General features: G+C 35.6%; 1 long non-coding RNA gene and 1 pseudogene across 1 annotated transcript; one reads left to right on the top strand and one right to left on the bottom strand.

Moving 5' to 3' along the window:
* Positions 1 to 1532: 1532 nt before the first annotated feature.
* On the bottom strand, positions 1533 to 1660 carry LOC118519657 (U4 spliceosomal RNA; annotated as a pseudogene).
* Positions 1661 to 5075: 3415 nt separating this feature from the next.
* On the top strand, positions 5076 to 23019 carry LOC118519646 (uncharacterized). The gene is made up of 2 exons (XR_004909266.2): positions 5076 to 5465; positions 22760 to 23019. It is a non-coding gene; the product is annotated as an uncharacterized LOC118519646 (long non-coding RNA).
* The last annotated feature ends 917 nt before the right edge of the window (positions 23020 to 23936 follow it).

Raw genomic sequence — 23936 nt, 5'->3', positions numbered from 1 at the left:
ACTATCTAAAGTTGATAAATCAAGAAAGAGAAGTTTATATACTTTGTATAAAATTAATAATATAACTGCCAGGGAATATAACTCATGATTGAGGGGCACCTGGGTGGCTCAGTCGTTAAGCATCTGCCTTTGGCTCAGGTCATGGTCCCAGGGTCCTGGGATCGAGCCCCACATCGGGCCCTCTGCTCAGCAGGAAGCCTGCTTCTCCCTCTCCCACTCCCCCCGTTCCCTCTCTCACTGTGTCTCTCTCTGTCAAATAAATAAAATCATTAAAAAAAAAAAACAAAAAAACCCTCATGACTGATATAATATAGAAATCTATACTCTGTTAACAGAGAATATGCATTTTAAGCAGCCCCTATTCTCCCCAAATAAAAATAACAGGGAGTACTTTTTCTGATTACAATGCATCAAAAGTAGAGAATAACATAGAGACTAAAATATTTCCAAGGACATTTTCCATTCTGCAAAAACAAAGTAAAACAAAACAAAACAAAATTTATCCCAAAAGAAGGAAAAAAATCCCCATGGTCCTTTTTCTATAGAAGACCTGGAAGAAAATGTAAGCTTAATAAAGTAGACATCAAAAAATGAGTGACAAAATACAGAATGAGGTGTTTTTTTAAAAAAAGGAGACTACATATTTCCTTATTATTAAAGTCTTACATTAGTGTTGTATATTTGTTAGAATTGATGAGTCAATATTGATACATTATTATTACTAGTCTGTGGTTTACATCAGGGCTCACTCTTTGTGTTACACAGTTCTGTGGGTTTTGACAAATGCAAAATGTCATGTATCCACCATTAGAGTGGCATATAGAATAGTTTCACTGTTCTAAAATACTCCATGTTCCACCTGTTCTTCTTTCCCAAACACCCCTCAACCCCTGGCAATCACTGACCCTTTTACTATCTCCATAGTTTTTCCTTTGCCAAAATGTCATCTAGTTGAAATCATACAGTATGCAGCCTTTTCAGATTGGCTTCTGTCACTTAGTAATATGCATTTAAGTTTCCTCCATGTCTTTATAGCTCATTTCTTTTTTTTTTTTAAAGATTTTATTTATTTATTTGACAGAGAGAGAGACAGCAGGGGGAGTGGGAGAGGGAGAAGCAGGCTTCCCGTGGAGCAGGGAGCCCAACGCGGGCTCCCTGGACCCTGGGATCATGACCTGAGCTGAAAGCAGACTCTTAACGACTGAGCACCCAGGCGCCCCTATAGCTGATTTCTTTTTAGCACTGAATAATATTCCATTGTCTGGGTATTTATTCAGTTGCTTATTCATATACTTATTGAAGAAATTCCAAGTTTTGGCAATTATGAATAAAGCTGCTATAAATATTCTGTACAAGTTTTTATGTGGACATAACTCTCCAATTCATTTGGGTAAATACCTAGTAGTACAATTTCTGGGTCATATAGTAATAGCATGTTTCATAAGAAACTTCCGAACTGTCTTCCAAGGCAGCTTTACCGTTTTGCATCCTTACCAGCAATGAATGAGAGTTCCTGTTGCTCATATCCCTGTCACCATTTGGTGTTGTCAGTGTTTTGAATTTTAGCTATTCTAATAGGTGTATGGTAGTATCTTTCAATTAGCAATAATCGCGCCTCGGATAAACCTCATTGGCTAGGATACTGCCACTGCGCAAAGCTGTATAGTAGTATCTTATTGTTGTTGTAATCTGCATTTCTTAATAACATATGATACTGAACATCTTTTATATGATTATTTGCCATCTGTACGTCTTCTTTGGTAAGGTGTCTCTTCAGATATTTTATCCATTTTGTAATTCAGCTGTTTCTTTTTGTTTCTGTTTGTTTCCAGGAAAATTCATCATCTTCCATGCCGACCTCATTTTGTTGCTTTCAAAGGTGTTCCCTCTCTCTTTTAATTGTCATCAAAGGCACTTAGAATAATCTCTTCAATAGGTTTGTCCTTTAGGAAAACAACCGCCAGGAAGAAATTTATCTTTTAAGAAAGGCATGGGGTTTGGGGAATACAGCAGTAAGATTTTTCATTTTATAATCTGCTCTACTAATTGATTTTCCCCCAAATGCATATAATTATTTTTAGTTTTCAAGTAAACAGATAAGAAAAAAACTGCCATGATGGCAAAAAAAAAAAAAATTAATTATAAGAAGTCAGTCACAGACAACCTTACTCTTCTCTAATGTGATTTCTCATTTACTGCTTACTTTGTCAACTGTTGCTAAAGAAGAACATCACAAAAGAGAAAGTAAAGAACTAAAAAAGAAAAGAAAAACCACATTAACAAGATTTTGAAGAGGAAATGATAATTTAAAAATACAGAGGCGAAGATTTATGTAATATACAGTGAGCTTCCTACTCAGCTTCTCACCTGAACCCTCAGACAGTCAAGCTGACTTCTAGTAGCTGACCACGTGGAAGTCTTTTGATGCCCCACTAAGGCTGGAAAAACATGGGAGAGGATATTAAAGAAGAGGATGTTTTATTAGCTCCTGGTTTCAGTCCTAACAAATTATTGGCTAAGGTAAAAATAAAATGGTTTTCATTCATACTGAACTAAACAACCAAATACTCCTGTGTAGTTCATAGAATATAATTAAAGAGAAATTTCAACCTAACCATGAGTTCTCAATGCTGTCCCTGACGGCAAGGATGGTCTAACTTTTCCTTGAATCAGGATTCAGGGTAGAAATGAAAATATCTCTTCACTTAGGGACTGTAGAAGCTGCTGCTGGGAATAAGTTAGGGTGTACATCTTCCTAGTTTTTAAACTTCCAGAATGATAAACCAAAGGATAAACAGAAAGCACAATTCCAAATTGCTGCTGAGAAAACACCAAATATTTCTCTTCTTGTCCCTCTCTCTCATTTTAAGAACCAAACATGCAAAAAGAAAAAAAAGAAAAAGAAAAAAGAAAGAAAGAAAGAAAAGAAACAAACATGCAAACAAACAACTACAGCAAATCCCCAAACCTTCTAATGACTTGTATGTATCTGTCAACAATCTTATCTTGGAAGAAAAAGAGAGGAAAGCTTAGAACTACACCATTTTAGAGGGGTAAAAGAAGAAAACACTGTGTCCTGGAAAGTTCCTTTCCAAACATCTTCTTGAGAGCAAGTCCAAATAAAATGCATGTCGTTTGCTTTTTAGCAGAAAACCTCTACCAAAATATTGCATGTAATGGTAGAATTGCTTCTCCCTCTTTTTTAATTAAACAGATAACTATAAATAATGTTCTGAGCTGGTTATGCCAAGGCCTTATTATTTTGAGATTAGGAAGAAAGTTCCAAATGAAGTAGTTTCAGTGATATGGCTTGGCTTCTGGCCCCATCTCAGATAAAATTCAGCCTTTCTCTGAAAAAATCACCGTCTCCTATATTCCTCAGCTCTGAGATTCAAATCCGGTTGGATTTTGGTCCTGATTTCATAAAGGAAGGATTTGATAGAGTGTCTTTAAGTCAGAGTTCTGTGTTACAGAAGCGAAGTGAAATATTATTCAATTCAACAAATAGTTTTTATGTAAGGAAAAAATGCTTCAAACACTCTATAAAATTCTTTGCATATTATCTCTTATACTGGAGAGTAGAACTATAGTCATTTCTGTTTCTAAATAATATGGCCTGAGACCTGCCCACTTCTCTCTTTTCATCTTATTGACATTAACCATCATCACAATAAATTGCCTAAATCATGATGTGTCCTCCATTCAGGCTGTCCCACTCAGTGTAGGGTAGGATTCTTCAAAGGAAATCAAATTAGGACAGACCACCAGAGGCTTAGAAATGTTGGGCCCTTTGAGGGGCATGTGGGTGGCTCAGTCCATTAAGCATCTGACTTTGGCTCAGGTCATGATCTCAAGGTCCTGGGATGGATCCCCTGCCTCCAGCCCTGCCTTGAGCCCCTACTAGGGCTCCCCACTCAGCGGGGAGTCTGCTTGTCCCTCAGCCCCTCGCACCTCCCTATCCCAACCCCCCACCCCTGCTTATGCTCTCTCTTTCTCTCTCAGATAAATAAAATCTTTAAAAAAAGAAAGAAATGTTTGGGCCCTTTGACACAGGAATGACACTTCTATTGATTTTTCCCAAATAAATCATCTTATGTGTAGAAAGAAAGAAATAAAAAACTGGTATATAGAAAGACATTAGTCACAGCAGTATTTATAATGATGAAAATTGAAAACTTAATGTCCAAGAATCAGGAAAAGGTTAAGGAAAATCCCCACATTTAAATTTTGTAACCATTAAAATGGTTTATCAAACATCTGAATTATTATGGATAATAATTACTTAGTGATTAATTATTAGAACTATGTTAAAATATATAAGCATGAAAAAAAAAGATTCTGGAAATAAATATGCCAAAGTGTTATCAATAATTATAATGGAATTATGGATAATTTTATTGTGATTTTTTTCTATCCATTTATATTTTTCTAATGATATCTCATGGACTTGTATTACTTTTATAGTTTTTTTTTTAATCATGCTTTTAAAAGCTGGAACAAACAAAGGCTATATTGTTTGTCATAAACCTCCACTGTTATGAAGACTTGTTTTCCTTGTAGTGGCTCCCAGTTCACACACCGATATAGCACCCAGAAGTAAAGCAGGAAACCAGCATTTCTGAAATTGTTGGAGGAGAAGATGGACTAACAGGTAAATGTCTGTCTTCCTCCCTGAGAAACCAGATGACAACCAGGAGCCTAGAAATTATTTATAGCTGCTGGGAATAGATGAAGTAGTTAATAGAAAAAGAGATCCTGAAAAATGAGGTGTTTCTTCCAAAATAATAGTATTATTTAATATTTGAAGGGCATTTCACGGTTGAAACACTTTACTAACATGATCTCATTCTATCTTCCCCACCACTCTGTTAGAGAAGCATCATTATTTTGATTTCACATATCACACAGCTGAAGCTTAGTGAAGTTAAGTAAGTTTCCCACAGTCACAAAGCTTTTAAGTGAAAGCTTTTAAGTGAAAGCTTGGGTTCTCAATTCAGGTTTCCTGATTTTCAATTCAAGCTCTGTTGCTCCCGCATCGTTACATAATGTACTACATGTTGTGTAAGACACTTTCCATGTGCAAGACACACTGCTGGAATTAAAAGGGGAAAAAAGAAGCATGGTTTCTAGTCTCCAAGAACTTATGACCTAATAGAAAAAACGGGACACAGAAAAACTGTCTAAGGGTACAGGTCACATTTAAAATGCCAAGTCAGTAGTGTAGACTGAAAATGCTTTAAAAGTTGAGAGGACAGAACATTATCTGTGAGCAGAGGTGACTGTGGAAGGATGATCTGGTTATCAGGGAAGGAACTAGGGAAGAGAGGACGGCACCATGGCTACACTGGGGAGAAGAGGAGAGTGAATCAAGAAGCAGAAGTGACACTAAACCAGCTTCAATTCTCTTCTTCAATCTGCGTGGAGATTCACTCATCCTATTTGTAATATAAGCTCTCCAGTCATAAGTAAGTAAACGTGTCGAATTTGTAGCTTTTTGTTTTGGCTTTTGTGTGTGTGTGTGTTGCTCATCACAGAGAATTACAGTTATTGTACACCTTTCTCCTTCATTACCTGAGATGATGAATTTCCTCCATTGATTAATTTATCACCCAGCCACGTATGTGTGGGCCTCTGATGAGCCAAACACTGGCACCGACGTAGCACTGAGTACACAAAGCGGAACAAGCGTTCACGGCCCTGCAAGTGCCTACTTTCTTTCTTTTTTTTTTTTTAAGATTGTATTTCTTTATTTGACAGAGAGAGACACAGTGAGAGCAGAACACAAGCAGGGGGAGTGGGAGAGGGAGAAGCAGGCCTCCCACAGAGCAGGGAGCCTGACGTGAGGCTAGATCCCAGGACCCTGGGATCATGACCCGAGCCAAAGGCAGACGCTTAATGACCGAGCTACCCAGGTGCCCCTTGGTGCCTACTTTCCAGACGGAGAGACTACATGTAAAATGCTAACAATTATTTCCATAATGATAGATATGAAAACTCAGCATTTATGAAGTAAAAGAGAAGCACCTACCTCTGCATAAATGGGGATATGGTATAAGGAGGAGCCTGGTAAGGATAAATTGAAATTACCAAGCAATGAAGGGAGGACAGGCAATTTCAGGCAGAGGAGGCTACATGGCCAAAGTTAAGGGTGCAAGGAAAGGCCAGTGTGCTGGTGATTGCTAGCAATTTGGTACTTTTGGAGATCACAGGTAAAAGGATAAAGGGAGATGAAGTTAGGGAGATAGGAAATAACAGATTAAGTTGGGTTTTGTAAGCTATTTAAAAAAACTTGAACTTTAATCTGTACAGACAATGGAGATGCACAAGAGTTTAAATCACAGGCATAGGTAAGTGTAATTAGTAACATCATAGCTATATTATACCGCACTCTACTATACTATACGTTACTAAGTCCACAAAACATTTTGTCAGATTTTAAGGGAAAATATTTTTAAAAAATAAACAATATGAACCTTATCGACTTTATGCAAATTTCTATGTCAGTGCCTTAACTTTTACCTCATTAATGGGAAATTTAGGAGAAATTTAAAAGAGCATGATTTAATGCCCTCAATATGACAGATGATTTCTGTTTTCCCTCTACCAAGATTTGGGTTTGACTTGTTTATGTCATAGGAAGACTATAATGCAGAAAGTGACTGTAAAGGTCTATGGGATATTGTTCAACGGCTTATCTAGAAAAGGAAGGGTGAATATATCCCTACAAGATGAAGATATCCCTTGGGGATATAATTTAAAGAGGACCAAAATTTTTTTCAACTTCTGTAAATACTCTTTTATATTTAACAAAAAAAAATCAAATAAAACAAAATCACATATGAAAAAAATCTTTGCATTTTTTTTGTTTCGTTGTTAGCTTTTAAAATTTTTATTTATAAATCAAGAAATGTATTTTCCTAAAAACTATGACTAGTCCAGTTGCCTGATCTTGGGACTAGGAATTATAAACTGAGCCCTGTTCCTGTAGATGATTTTCTGTTTAGTATTATAAAAAGTCTTTCTGTGACTCAGCTCCTGTTAGAATTAGATTATGGGGTTTCCCAGGTTTCTTGATGAAAAAAATGGAGAGATTTCCACACTTCTTAAATGTAATCTATCTTAGAGGTATGAAAGCCCTGGAATCAAAGAATTTAGAATTTAAGGATAGGACTTAACACGTCATCTGAGTCAATATTCCCTTGTGATTATTTATCCAAGGTCCAGCACAGCAATGTTCTGTGTACAGTTACACTAAGAGTTTGCAGAAGACCATAGAATGGGCTAGTTGGCCTAGGTGGGAAGCAAGGATCGCACAGGTAAAAGGCAGCTCCAAGAAAGGGTCAGAAAAGGGGGCATTCTAAAGGCCATGGACTTTGAATGAAGATGGTTCCTTATGGGATGGGGGAAAATGGCACCTCTTCGGGTGTGATGTTAATAATGATACCTCTAGACTCTTCTTGCTTGGTGTTATTTCCCTCAAGTTGGCCATCATGTCAGCCCTACCTAGAGTCTGAATCAAAATCCCAATTAATAAAACTTTTGTTGCTGTTGTTTTTAGTTTAATGGTAATGACAGCAACATGGCATGATTAGTTTTAATCCCTATTCTCTGCCCATCAGACATTACTACCTGGGCATAGCTCCTTTCCTCACTGAGCCCAGACTCAGCCTTAGAATTTGTCACAGTCTAGTACTCTGGGCAGCCACTGCCAATGGACTTAGACTTAGCCCATCAGATACAATTTCTTTGCCATCCCCAGATTAGAATTAAAGGTATGTCTGTTGGTTCCAAAAGAAGTCTGTTACACTGGAAAGCTGGTGTGATATTCTTGTTGAATACATTCCTTTTAGTTGAATACTCAGTTTTCACTTAAGCCTACTCAGACAAGTATTTCTGCAGTTGCCTGAGAGATGGTGTCAAATGCTTTATTCTGTACCCTTGCTCTGAAAGCTCTTATTCCAATAAGCTGACTTTCTTTGGTGTTACTTTTCCCTGTGCTAATTACTTTCATCATCCTACCCACAGGGAGGTAGATTATTAACACTGGTATATAAATTTTTAAAAACCTCAATTTGTAAAATAAGCAACAAGAGCCCTGTCCTTTGCCCTGGATTTCTATAAGGTGCCTAGTTAAATATGCCCTGTGTGCGTTCTGGTTTCCTTATTTGGTTGTAGGGGGCAGAGACCTCACTTTTCATGATTCACCCTGCATATTTCTGACTCTTGCCACAGGGTGCTTTTGTGAATCCTCTGCATAATTTTGGATAAGATGAATTTGTACACCCCCCACTCCATGTTTGGTTGCTGCAGCTCTCTCCATGTGGCTGCCATAGTCCTCTGTGGGGGTGTGGGTAGAGGAAAGGTGGTTCATTGATTTAGTCAACAAATATATACTGAATGCCCACTATGAGCCAGGCTCTATACTAGAGACTGTGTTTGTTGTGGTTGGTCAGATAGAAATGATTCCTGGCGGGGCGCCTGGGTGGCTCAGTCGTTAAGCATCTGCCTTCGGTTCAGGTCATGATCTCAGGGTCCTGGGATCGAGCCCCACATCGGGCTCCCTGCTCGGTGGGAAGCCTGCTTCTCCCTCTCCCACTCCCCCTGCTTGTGTTCCCTCTCTCGCTATGCCTCTGTCTGTCAAATAAATAAATAAAATCTTAAAAAAAAAAAAAAGAAATGATTCCTGGCTTCATGGAGCACAGGATTCAGTAGATGAAACAAGCAATAAACAGAGATAAATGACATACTAGCATAGTGAGATAAATGCTTTGAAGGACAAGAACATAAGAATTATAAGAGAATATGTCTAGAGAATCCATTTATATTGGGTGATTGATGAAAACACCTATGAAGAGGTAAACCTTGAAATGGAAGTCTGAGGATAAGTGGTTAGTCATGAGGAGTGAGGATAAGTGTTCCAGACAGAGGGAGAAGTGTGAGTGTAGGCCCTGAGGTGGCATTTGATGTGAACAATGACCCCAACTCCCCTGTGAGGGCCTAATCTGGCTCTCAAATAGCCACAGTAGCTTTGGCAGACAAATACAAATTCCAGTCCAGGAAGGAGGGAGGCCACCTTCTGACCAGGGTCTCATATAAGAAAGATTTTCCATTTTACCTGGGGTGAGATACGCCTGTTAATTGATTTATGAAGGTCTCATAGCAATAATGCATGGGCCAGGAATGAGGTTTTATATTCATGGTAAAAAGTTAAACATTTGGCACTGCCATTTGGGAAGGTCTGCGCTGCAAAGGCCAAAGTCAAGACTGGAATGCTGGCTCCCCGTGTCCTCTTACAGTTTGGTATCCTTGCTGCTGTAGGTCAAATGATTTTCCATCACTCTGGCCTTTGAGAACTAAGGTGCCAGATTCTCTGAAGAGAGCATTGTCCTGATAAAGGAAAAACATGAAGGCACTGGATGTTTTAACTGTGGAACATAAGAGAGAACAGAGGTAATGTTGTGTTTTGGTTTTTCCCTCAATTTGCTTTACTTTTTAGACCACATTGTTTGGACACTGAAAGTCATGTTTTTGTACTTCTTTTGTGGCATTTTGACTGCCACAAAAGAGCCAGAAAAACTATTCCAGAGCCAGAAAAACTAAAATATAAATAAATCCAGACAGGCTCTTAGAAGCAGTTAGTAAATTAGTCCTATATTTAAAAAATTTTTTTCTTTTCTAAGTAACTATTACTGGAGCTGAAATTTAGCTTACCAGATCTGCCTCATTTGAAAGTTTTCTGAAACAGAATATTTGGCAGAGTTTCTTCCTGTATTAAAATTAATCACATAATATGAGGAAGGGCAAAAACTTCTTCCAGTCTCTACGGAGTGAAGGGAAACAAAAAGGGGAGTTAATTGCCTAACAATTCACCTAAAAAGCTGTGCATAATTGTTCTACATTTCTCCAAAACAAACATAACAAAGGTTTTTTTTCTAATAGCTTAAGAAAGACAAGACAAACAAGAGAGCAAGACAAACAATTCCCCTAATTTTCCAGAAGGAAAACAAGTGGTAAGGCACACTCACTTGCCTTGCATCCACTACTCTCCTTTTTGCTTTACTCACTGCACTCAAAAATTAAATGAGTTAATATCCACCAAGCCCCCCAGAATTTTGGGCCCATAAGATCTCCTATACAAGTATGTATTAAATTTTTTTAAAAAGAGAGAGAAAGTGAAGACGCATAGGAAAGAGAATGAAGAAGGCCAAAGAGGTGAAGCAAGCAGAGGGAAACTGTGGAGAATTCTGAAATGCTCAGAATACATAAAATGAAGTTAAATTCTTCCAGAATGCCTCAAGAACCTGTACAATGTCTTCTTAAACTCCAGTTAAACTACTAGAGACTCTCAAACAGATAAATTCTATAAAAAGCAAAGTGAAGGTAAACTCTACAAGTTTCTAACTTATAGATGTCATGAGCTTGTACCCTGAAACATAATTCTTTTCATTATAAAAGTGCCTAAAACTTCTTGGTTTTGAGTAAATCTAATAGATACTGAGCTAGCCCTCCCCCAGTGTACAAATAGGAAAGGGGACAACAGTCTGTGAAAGACTGCAATCTCCGAAAGAAGAGAAACTGACAAGGGAAGCCTCATATTAACCCTACCTCCCTGCTTGAGAATTTCTGTACTGAAGCCAGTGAAAGTGGCTAACAGGAGTTAGCAGAGCAAGATGGTCCTGCTGACTTGAGGAAGCTGAAGTGGCTGGAATCTGCAGGGCAGGCACAGAGAAGAGGGGACTGCACAGAGCAGCACCCCAGAAGTTTTCATGGAGATTGCACTGGGGAGTTCTGCACAAGTCCTTGACCAAGGGCTGTGCTAGATAATGAGGCTTACCAAAGGATGGAGAATAAAACAGATACTACTAGTGGCCCAGCAGTGCTAGGGACTTTGGAGTCCTGGCCCAGCAGGAGTGGAAAGACAGCTACAACACCTTGTTAACAACACAGTCACTTAGCTGAGACACCAGAAATTCTGTGATGGGTTGTGTAAATGAAATTATATTGTTTAAGGTTATTGCATTTCTGAACTGGGAGTTGTGAAGTACGAAATAGTTCAGTATTGACTATAAATAGACTTGGATAAGTTCAGACACATAGATATATATATTTTAAAGATTTTATTTATTTATTTGACAGAGAGAGACACAGCGAGAGAGGGAACACAAGCAGGGGGAGTGGGAGAGGGAGAAGCAGGCTTCCTGCTGAGGAGGGAGCCCGATGTGGGGCTCGAACCCAGGACCTTGGGATCATGACCTGAGCCGAAGGCAGACGCTTAACGACTGAGCCACCCAGGTGCCCCCAGACATATATTATTAACCCTAGAGCAACCACTAAAAAATAATAAAAACAGATATAGATAATAATTCAACAAAGGAAATAAAATGTGAAATGAAAAAAATTGCATAAACACAAAAGAACATAGAAAAGAAACAAAAGAGAAACAAAATGGACAAATGAAAAACAAATATCAAGATGATAGATATAAACCAAATCATATCAATAATTACATCAAACATTAATGGTCTAAACACTCCAATTAACAGGCAGAAATTGTCAGACTGGATAAAAAAGACAAAATCAAATTCGATTTCTGCCTAAAAGAGACAAGTTTTAAATTTAAAGATATCAATTTGATTTTTCAAAAATAATTTGTCTTTTTTATTCTCTTTAAGATACATACATACATAACATACATACATACATTTAAAGACACAAATATATAGAAGGCAGGAGGAAACTTGGTGGTTATATTAATACCAAAGTAGACATCAAGACCAAGAGTTTTAAGAAGGACAGAGTGCCATTTAATAATGATAAAATGGAATCATTAGGAAAAATCAACAATCTTAAATATGTATACTTCAAACAACAGAGCTTTAAATTTCATGAAGCAAAAATTGGCAGATCTAGAGATAGCAATCAACAGTATAAATTTAGCAAGTTTGTAGGGTAGGAAGTCATTATACAAAATGATTCCATTTCTGTATCAGCAAACAGTTGAAAAATGCAATAAAATGCTACTTATAGTTACACACAAAACATAAAGTACTTAGGATTAAATTTTATAAAAGATATGTAAAACTTCTACATTAAAAATTACAAAATATTACTGTTAACTATATTTTTATTTAAAAATCTAGAAAATATTACTGAGAGAATTAATAAAGATCTAAATAGATATACCTGGTTCATGGATTGGAGCACTTAATATCATTAGGATATACATTTTCCCCAAATTGATTTATAGATTCAAAACAATTCAAATAAAAATTTCAGAGACTTTTTAAACAGAAATTGACATGCTGATCCCAAAACGTATATGAAAATGCAAAGGGCCTTAAGATGCTAAATCAATTCTGAAAAAAAAGAAAAATAAGTTGAAGGGTTTATACAACTTGATTTTAATACTTAACATAAAGCTATAAAACCAAGTTAGCTTCGTATTAGGGATAAGGGCTTACAGTCTGAGTTGTAACTAATGAATTGTGAAGTCTCAATATGGACAACTTTGAGAATTAAAAAGCCAGGAAGACTCAGTTATAAGTAGGCAGCCACAGTTTTGTGAGATTTACCTCCTGGAGCTTGACCAGGTTCTCCTAGTAAGTATCAAAGAAAAATCCCCTCAAGCTTCTGGCAGAGGGAAGGAAAAAGGAAACATTTGGAAATATGCCAGAGCACTTTGCTCCTAACAAGGCCTGCCCTCAGGAGAAACTAGCTAATCAGAGCCTAAGTGAGGTGGAGGAAGGGAAATATCCCAACTCCAGCCCATTTTAGCCATCCCACCTAAGAGGGGGAGAAAAAAACAGGAACAACTTGTGAAGCTCATAGTCCTGAGCAATTTCACTTCTAGAAATTTTTCCTGAGGATGTGTCTACATATAAAAGGAAAATGGGTATTATTCAATATTAAATTGTTAGCAATAGCAAAATGAAAAATAACCAAAATGCCTATTTGTGGAAAGGAGTAGAATAAGCTGTGATATATCTACACAATGGATTTCTATGAAGCCATAAATAATAATGAAGAACATGTCCATAAACTAACATGGAATGATTTCTGGGATGTATTTTAAGTGAAAAATCATGGTGTATCTATAGTTGACTCTTGAACAACATGGGGGTTAGGGGTGCCAACCCCTGCATGGTCAAAAATCCAAGTGTAACTTTTGACTCCCCAAAACTTAACTACTAACAACCTACAGTTAACCAGAAGCCTTACCAATGACACAAAAGAGTCGATTAACACGTATTTTGTGTTATATATATTATATGCTATTTTCTTAAAATGAAATAAGCTAGATAAAAGAAAATGTTAAGAAAATCATAAGGAAGAGAAAATACATTTACCCTACTGTAGTGTATTTATTGAAAAAATCCACATATAAGTGGACCTGTGCAGGTCAAACCCATGCTGCTCAAGGGTCAATTGTAGTATATGCTACATTTTGTGTATGAAAAAGGGGTAAATAGAAAGAAGGGATAAAAAATTATCACACATTTGCTTGTTTTTGCAAATAAAAAACCCCAACAACATAGGAAGGACAGAAAATGGTTACCAATTGGGTGTAAATGGGAATAGTAGAAGGGTAAAGAATTTTTTAATATAGTTTGTAATTTGAGCTATGTAAATGTTCTATATATTAAAAAATAAGGGTAAAATAAAAAGATTTTAAAAAGCAAACCCTTTAGTTTGCCAGAGTTTATTCTCAGAAAATGACTGGTTGGCTCTGTTTCTGTACCTAAATCAGGACTGAATTTCTACACATAGAATGAAGTGTTGAAGAAGGTATTAGCCCTTTAATGATAAATTTTCTTTACAAAGTGGTTTTAGTGTGAAATTAAGATAGGAAACATTTTTTTTTTAAAGGCAATTTTCTTTCTTTACAGTCCATCTCATTTCTTATGAAATAAAGAGATTTTATTTAAAGGTAGTTCCACTGTCATTCCTGAAAAATGTGCTCTTCAGTCATAGCACCAGTAAAAAATATATATATATAAGGAAGTTCAAAGGAGGGGGAAACGGTTGAGCAAACTTTTCAACTGATCTTGTCAAGCCGTCTCACATGTTACCGTTTCCCAGGCTACATTTTTTTCAAAAAACCTGATACATACTAAAATCTTGAAGAAAATTGGGTAATAAATATAATTTGTTAAGAATCTGAACAACTGAAATAAACTTGTTTTTAAGAGTTCCACTATGTAAGTCACAACTTGAAACATTTCTAGTTAAGGACAGAATCTCGGAGTTCCAGTAATTGATGTCATAAGTAGTTGAGTAATTCTCAAGTTAACGCAGGGGTGATGTAAGGATTGTTAGCCTATATAATATTCAAGATTACTTTTAAATTTCAATGTTTTATCCTGGTTTTTAAGATTTAAGAGGTGGTCTGTAATGGATTCAGATGTTTCATTTGTAGTATAATGAAATGTTTACAGAAAGATAACATTTTCTGTATGCCTGGGGGGCTCAGCTGGTTAAGCCTCTGCTTTCAGCTCAGGTCATGATCTGGAGTCCTGGGATAGAGTCCCGCATCGGGCTCCCTGCTCAGCAGGGAGTCTTCTTCTCCCTTTGCCTTTCACCCTGCTTGTGCTCTCTCTTGCTTCTTGCTTGCTCTCTCTCTCAAATAAATAATTAAAAAATCTTTAAAAAAAAGAAAAATAGCTTTTTCATTAAAATATTTTTAGAAAAAAAAAAGCAAATTCTAAAACTGAATACAAAGAGAAACAAATGAATCTAACTGCCTATTAAATTGATAATATAGTCATTCAGGAAGTGGAATTAATTCAAGCACCTTTGGAAATAGTGTCTTAATTATAAAGTCCTAGTGGGACCAATTCTAAGGGAAAGGCAATGTTAACCTTTATCTAACAGGTTTATTGTTAGTTGTAATACTATTTTAATTCTTAAACTGTTGAATTTATGACATAAGATGACAAATAGGTAAATATATTACTATAAGAAATCAAAATTCTCACTATGAGAGAAAAAGTACAAATATAACATTTAAAAAGCTAGGAAAAAAAATGATGTAATGCTAAATTTGAACTAGAAATATCAACATGAATTCATTTTAAAAGTATACTTCCTAGTTCTGTCCATTAGAATAGCCTAGAAACAATGGTACCCCAGTAACAGGGAAAATACAAATTACTCAGGTATTAGTTTTTAAATACCACTCCCTAATAAAAGGAACTGAGCATTTGGAGAATTGGCTGATTCCAGATAGGGGACAAGAAAAAGCTACAGTGAGCATGGGATAGCTTCTTGATCCAGAAAGCAAAGGACTGCTCAAAGACTAATGGGGGTAATATCAAAACAACAGAGGAGCGTACTGAAAGGGGCTCCTCTTGGCCAAATTTGATATAGCTGGAGCATCAAAAAGTATAGAGATAGTAATATATTATAATCCATTAAATTTTAAAATAACTCATGAATCTACTATGATATTCAAAAGGGATAGGAATGGAGGAAGAGTGGTTCGTCTTTTGAGAAAAATTCCAGTTAATAGATAGGATTAGCCATTTTGCCATCTCCAGGGTAATAGCTTATCTAGGTAAATATCATCAAAGAATGCTAAAATTGGGATGTGGGTTTGTAGGAAATAGGATACTCACACAGTTGCAAAGTATCACTCATAGATCATTTACTAGATACAACTTTTTTTATTCAAGTATAATTAATACACAGTATTATATTAGTTTCAGGTGTATAATACCATGATTCAACAGTTCTATACATTACTCAGTGCTTATTAGATATAATTTTAAATAAAAAGAGCTAATGCTCATCACCTTAACCAAGTAATTAATTTAGCATTAATAGTAGTAGTTCAATCTGGCATTCATTATATGTCCTTTGATGTTATGCATTAAGTATACAATATCTCCTATAAATTAATCTTGTCAGAAATGTTCAACCTGAACCTAAACATGAGAAAGCAATTAGACAAATCCAAAATGTTGGACATTCTACAACTGGCCTGTACTTTTTTTTTTAAGTCAGTATCATGAAAAACAAAACCAAAAAGCAGGGGGACTATTCTAAATTAAAATTAAAAAGACAAAAACAGCTGAATAATTTTTACAACTGGGTTGAATCTTTGAGAAAAATTAGATGTCATAATGGAATTATGGTTCTTTTAAAAAAATGCCCTTAACCTTAATGAGACTAAAAGTGCAACTTACTTTTAAGTAGTTTGGGAGAGAATGAGAAGAATAGAGAAAGAGAGAGGAAAGACGTGAGAAAGAGAGAGACAGTGCAAATGCAGCAAATTGGTGAATGTAGGCAAAGTGTATTTGAATGTTCATTGTACTAGTCTTCCAACATTTTTGTAAATTTGAGCATTTTCCAAATAAAGAGTTGGAGAAAAGTAAAACAAGTACTTGCCTTGAAAATGTAGCCTTACTATTTGACTAAATTGCTATTGTCTGTGGAATAATGAAAACCAAAAGTCATGATAGATATAACTTTAACTTTGTTTCATGCATTATTTGGGATAGGTATAGCATCCTTGCTGACTTACTGACACGCACTGCCCTCAGAAGCAACCAACTCACATTTGGGGGCCAGTTTGGGCTATGTATGGCATTCCTATAGCCATGCTGTCAGGTCTTCATGGAACATGTGGAAGCTTCTGCTGGGCTTTCCCAGAAAGGAGTGGAGCCCAGCAATCTGTTCTGTTGTAGTGTTGATTTTGGCTTCTATTCCAAAAAAAATCAAGAAGACTATTAATTATTCACCATGTGAAGGTGGTAGAAAGAGCAGATGGGATGAAGAGCTTCCTGCCAACACCAGAATTCCAGAGCCAAATGCCTTAGGGTGTTGAAAGTGCTTTGAGGCACTTTAGGAAATGGCCCTAATACAGGAGGGACAATCCAGTCCATGATTTTCCAGAAATGTTTTTGAATGTTGGTGGATTTAAAACCACACTCCTTCTCAGTGCTTTAATGGGCTATTAAATGTTTCCTTTTCATCTCAACCAAATAGACTAAATCAAAACTGTAGGTTTGCATGTATGTTGGGGAGGAGTTGTGAGTTCCCTAATAGTGACAGGTATTTCTAAATGGTGAGGCTTATATTAGTGTTGTGAGACAGAAGGGCCAGGAATTGATGCCAGGAAGGCAGAGAAAATCTCCCTTTTGTTGGTGATGCATATTCTTTCTCATAAAGATCCCTCACTAGATTCTTTCCATGTACAAAAAGTCCTCATTGTCCAAGAAGTGGTTCTTAAAAAGGCCACTTAAAGTGAATTCACTTTTAGGGAGGTAGGCAGGGATGGGCTAAATGGGTGATGGGTATTAAGGAGGGCACTTGGTGTGATAAGCCCTGGGTGTTATATGTATGTGATGAATCACTAAATTCTACTTCTGAAACCAATATTACAGTGTATGTTAACTAACTAGAATTTAAAAACTTAAAACAAAAAATAGATGAATGGATAAAGAAGATGTGAGATATACGTATATACATACATATATGTATACATATATATACATATATATGGTGGAATATTATTCAACCATAAAAAAGAATGAAATCTTGCCATTTCCAACAATGTGGATGGAGCTAGAGAGCATTATGCTAACAGAAATAAGTAATCAGAGAAAGACAAATGCCATATGATTTCACTCATATATGGAATTTGAGAAATAAAACAAATGAGCAAAGGGAAAAAAGAGAGAGAGACAAACCAAGAAACAGACTGTTTTATTTTTTATATTTTAGAGAGAGAGAGAGAGAGAGCATATGAGTGGGGGGAGGGGCAGATGGAGAGAGAGAGAATCTCAAGCAGAATCCCTGCTGAGCAGGGCTTGATCCCACAACCCTGAGATCATGACCTGAGCCAAAACCAAGAGTCGGATGCTCAAATGACTGAGCTACCCAGGCACCCCCCCTTTTTTATTCAGACTCTTAATTATAGAGAACAAATTTATGGTTACCGGAGGGGAGGTGGGTGGTGGGATGGATTAAACAGGTAATGGGGATTAATGAGTGCACTTGTGATAAGCACCAGGTAATGTATGGAATTGTTGAATCACTATATTGTACACCTGAAACTAATATAACAATGTAAAAATAAATAAATAATTAAATAAATAAGTGAATTCACTTTCAAAAGGGGAACAGAGTTATTTGTTAAATTATGGAAAAAATATTTTATAGAACTTTATCTTGAAATAAGGTTATTTAACAAAATTTAAGAATAAACTGTTGATTTTGTAGGCTTTTCCCTAAAACTAGCACAATGGAATACCCTTCCACTGTATGTTTGATTTCTTAGATATAAAACTCAAGCACACACACACACAAAAAGGTTCATGACGTGTACTTCATGGAAACTAAAAATTTTTGCTCTTTAAAAGACAATATTAAGAAAATGAAAATAAAAACACAGCCATCAACTGGTAGGAAATATTTGTAAAACACATATTTGATAAAGGACTTGTGTCCCGGATATATATATCAGAAAAATCTCAACAGAAAACAAGGAAACAATGTCTTTGAATGACACATTGGACCAGATGGACATAACGGATATATATGGAACATTCCATCCCAAAACAACAGAATACACATTCTTTTCAAGAGCACATGGAACATTCTCCAGAATAAATCACATATTAGGCCATAAAACAAGCTTCAGTAAATTTAAGAAGGTCGAAATCATACCATCCATCTTTTCTGATCAAAACAGTTTTTTCACAAGGAAAATAAAACAGGAAAAAAATGCAAACACATGGGCACTAAATGACATGATACTAAATAAGTAAGGGGTCAATTAAGGTAATCAAAGAAAAAATTTAAAAAATATATGGAGACAAATGGAAATGAAAACACAACAGTCCATAATCCTTGGGACACAGCAAAAGCAGTTCTAAGAGGGAAGTAAATAGATACAAGCCTACCATAAGAAACAAGAAAAAGCTCAAATAAACAATATAACGTTATACCTAAAGAAAGTAGAAAGAGAAGAACAAAGCCTAAGATGGGTAGAAGAAAGGAAACAAAGATCAGAGCAGAAATAAGTGACAGAAACTAAAAACAAACAAACAAACAAAAAAAACCCAGTAAAACCAAGAACTTGTTCTTTGAAAAGGTAAACAAATTTGACCAACCCTTAACCAGACTCATCAAGAAAAAAAAGAGAAAGGACCCAAATAAATAAAATCAGAAATGAGAGAGAAGAAGTAACAACTGACACCACAGAAATACAAAGAATTGTAAGATAATACAATGGAAAATTATAGACCAACAAATTGGACAATCTAGAAGAAATGGATAAATTCCTAGAAACACACAATCTTCCAAAACAGAACCAGGAAGAAATAGAAAATCTGAACAAACTGATTACAAGTAACAAATTGAATCAGTAGTCAGGAAACTATCAAAAAATGAAAATCTAGGACCAGATGGATTCATAGGTGAATTCTACCAAACACTTAATGAAGAGTTAATATCTATTCTTCTCAAACTATTCTAAAAAATAGAAGAGGAAAGAAAGCTTCCAAATACATTCGATGAGGCCAGCATTACCCTGATAGCAAAACCAAAGACACCACACACACACACACACACACACACAAGAAAATTACAGGCCAATATGCCTGATGAACATAGATGCAAAAATCCTCAACAAAATATTAGCCAACCACATTCAACTATATATTAAAAAGGTCATTCACTACAATCAGTTAGAATTTATTCCAGGGATGCAAGGATGGTTCAGTATGTGCAAATCAGTGTGATACACCACATGAACAAAACAAAAGATGAAAATCATATCATTTCAATAGATGCAGAAAGACCATTTGACAAAATACAACATCCATTCACCATAAAAACTTTCAACAAAGTGGGGTTAGGGGGAACATATCTCAACATAATAAAGGCCATAAATGAAAAACCCACAGTTAAAACCATACTCAATGGTAAAAAACTTAGAGTTTTTCCTTTAAGATCAGGAACAAGAGAAGGATGTCCACTGTGGCCAATTTTATTCGACATAGTACTGGAAGTCCTAGCCACAGCAATCAGACCAGAAAAAGAAATAAGAGCTATCCATATTGGTAAAGAAGTTAAACTGTCACTATTTGCACATGACATGATGCTATACATAGAAAATCCTAAAGACTCCTTTAAAAAACTAAGAGAAGTAATAAATAAGTAAACTTGCCTGATACAAAGTTAATACCCCCAAATTGGTAGTGTTTCTATATTCTAATGATGAAGTGGCTGAAAGAGAAATTAAGAAAACAACACCATTTACAATTATACCAAAAAGAATAAAATACCTAGAAATAAACTTAATCAAAGATGTGAAAGACCAGTACTCTGAAAACTATAAAACACTGATGAAAAGAAATTGAAGATGACACAAATGGAAAGATATTCCATGCTCCTGGATTGGGAAAATATTGTTAAAATGTCCACATTATCCAAAGCAATCTACAGATTCAATCCCTATCAAAATACCAACAGCATTTTTCAGAAAACCAGGACAAATAATACTAAAATTTGTATGGAATCACGAAAGACCCCAAATAGCCAAAACAATCTTGAGAAAGAACAAAGCTGGATGTATCACAATTCCAGATTTCAAGATGTACTACAAGCTGTAGTAATCAAAAGAGAATGGTGCTGGCACAAAAATAGACACATAGACCAATAGAACAGAATAGACAGCCTAGAAATAAACCCATGCTTATTTGGTCAATTAATCTATGACAAAGGAGGCTAGAATATACAGTAGGGAAAAGACAGTCTTTTCAATAAATGTTGCTGGGAAAACTGGATAGCTACATGGAAAAGACTAAAACTGCACCACTTTTTAACACCATACACAAAAGTAAACTCAGAATGGATTAAGACTTAAATATGAAACCTGAAACCATAAAAATCCTAGAAGAGAACACAGGTAGTAATTTCTCTGACACTAGCTGTAGCGACATTTTTCTAGATAAGTCTCCGAAGGCAAGGGTAACAAAAGCAAAAATATTGGGACTATGCCAAAATAAAAAGCTTTTGCATGGCAAAGGAAACCATCAACAGAACAAAAAGATAACCTACTGATTGGGAAAAGATAATTGCAAGTAATATATTTGATATGGGGTTAATATCTGAAGTAAAAAAAAAAACCAAAAAACTTCTACAACTCAATACCGAAAAACAAAACAAAACAAAAACAAACAAACAAAAAACAATTCAATTTAAAAATGGGCAGAGGACCTAAATAGACATTTTTTCCAAAGAAGATATACACATGGCCAACAGACACATGAAAAGATGCTCAACATCACTAATCATTAGGGAAATGCAAATCCAAATCATGATGAGATATCACCTTAAACCTGTTAGAACAGCTAAAATAGAAAAGACAAAAAATAACAAGCATTGGTAAGGATGTGGAGCAAAAGGAACCCTAATACACTGTTGGGGAGGATGTAAATTGGTATAGCCACCAGGAAAATAGAATGGAGGTTCTTCAAAAATTAAAAATAGAAATACCATATGATCCAATAATTCCACTATTGGGCACTTAACCAATGGAAACAAAAACACTAATTCAAAAAGATATGTGCACTCCTATATTTATTGCAGCATTATTTACAATAGCCAACATATGGATGCAACCTAAGTGTCCATCAGTAGATGATAGATAAAGAAGATATGCTATACACACACAGACATATAAACACAATGGAGTATTATACAGCCATAAAAAAGATGCTATTGTGCCATTTGAGACATATGGATGGACCTAGAAGATATTATGCTAAGTTAAATAAGTCAAACTGAGAAAGACAAATACCATATGATTCCACTCATAAGTGGAATCAAAAAAAAAAAAAAATAAGCAAAAGCAAGCCTATAAATACAGAGAACAAATTGATGGTTGCCAGAGCGGTGTGTGGGGGTTGAGCAAAACAGTTAAAGGGGAGCTTTAGCTTTAGCTTAGCTTCCAGTTAAGGAATGAGTAAGTCACAGGAATGAGTAGCACACAGCTGTGTGCTAAAAGACACAGCACAAGGAATATAATCAATGATACTGTAATAGCAATGCATCAGGACAGATGGGAGCTACAATTGTGAACATAGCATAATGCATAAACCTGTCACCTAAGTTGTACACCTGAAACTAATGTAACATTGTGTGTCAACTATACTCAAATAAAAAAAGAAATGAATAATAAAAAAAAACCCTCAATTTTTAAATGGGCAAATATAGCACATGCTCATTGTCGAATATTTGGATATCACAGATACATGAAGTAAAAAACAGAATTTACCTATAATCCCATGATTTAGAGATAATTACTGCTACATAAGATCTTAAATGGCATGTCCTTCCATGTTTTTTGAGTAAATATGTCATGTATATCCTATTTTTATACTATTTTATAATCTGCTTCTTTTACTCTTTTTTATAGATATATATATATAAAATATTGAGCATGTTTCTGTATACTTTGATATTTGCAAACATGATTTTCAATAACTACAATGGAGAGGTCATAATTTATTCATCCAATTTTGTATCATTGGACATGTATAATTTTACAGTATTATTATACAATTTACACAATTGTAACATATACTGCTGTACATAAGTCTCTAGGTAACTATGATTTCACAAATATGACATTAGATTCTACCAAAAACTATCTACATTTTAATGAATTTTGTTTTTATATATAGGAAACATATCTTAACTCACTAAACTCAATGCTTTTTTTTTTTTTTTTCATTTTGTATTTCTACAGAAACCCAACAAATGGAGTTGTTGGTGCAGATTTCCAAGGATGAAGTTGTCTGGGTGCAGCCAATGCTTTCAGTCAAGAAACAAGGTGGAATGTGAATTTGTAGAACTTACAGCTTTACTAAGATTTAGGTGGGAAGTTTGTGAAAAAAAGTTCTGGAAAAGCAAGAAAAAAATTTCTATTCAAATTCTCATGTCTACTGGGGTAATGGAGGCATCGAGTATTTTATTTTCCATTTCTATTAACACAACTCAAAACATCTATACTTTATTGTTGTTGTTTTTTTGTTCTCTGAAACATCTTAATGAGAGGCCAGCAGTGAGTTCAAGTTTTTCAGTGCCAAGTTGAGAATGCCACACCTCACATACCATTTCCCTTGGAAATTGAGAACAATCCAAGTTTTTCAAAACCCCAAAGTATCTTTTTTATTCTTTGAAACTCCATGCTTTACCACAGTGCAAGTCTTATTAGGTTTTTAATAAAATATTTGTCAGTTGTTTTCTAATCAAGAAGATTCTGTTCTTTTCACATCAAGGAATCACTTAGGAGACAAACAACAACATATAATAATCAGATTTGATTGAATATAATTGATTTGAATGTTAATGAAACAGTGCCTCCAATATGTTTTATTTCACTTAAATTTTGATGACACTTAAGCAGTTGTCTTGCTTCCCCCAACCTGCCACCACTATTTCTCCCTACCATCGCATTTGACACTGTTCCTGTGCTTATCAACATTGTTTGCTGAAAGCCTTTTAATCAGCTGTGGGTGAAGTTGCAGAGGAGCTCTCAGCTCTTCCAGCTCTCTCACCTCCCATGTTAGTTGCCAAGGGAACCATTTCACTGAGTCAACAATAAAAAACTCATCAAATTTGGTTGTTTTTTTCTTTTGCCTTGATGAGAGCCACTGAAATGTCCTCTTGCATCAGACCACATGTGTCAATCTCTTCCATTTCTTCGCATAAGATCTGAAAGCAATCTTTATTTATAGTAAGGGATGAAAGAGGGAAGTTTGACAAGCTAGTGTTGTGAAAGTTAGCTGAGATCAGTGCCATAGAAACAATATGTTCTCTGAAAGGAAAATTTAAAATATTATCTTGAGATATTTGGACAGAATTTTCAGCTGTATGTCCTGTTTGATTGGAGTGGGATGGATAGGTTTGTATTTTATTCTGAC

This window comes from Halichoerus grypus, chromosome 2 (assembly GCF_964656455.1).
Source record: "Halichoerus grypus chromosome 2, mHalGry1.hap1.1, whole genome shotgun sequence".
NCBI lineage: Eukaryota > Metazoa > Chordata > Mammalia > Carnivora > Phocidae > Halichoerus > Halichoerus grypus.
This window is presented reverse-complemented; position numbering and strand designations above follow the sequence as displayed.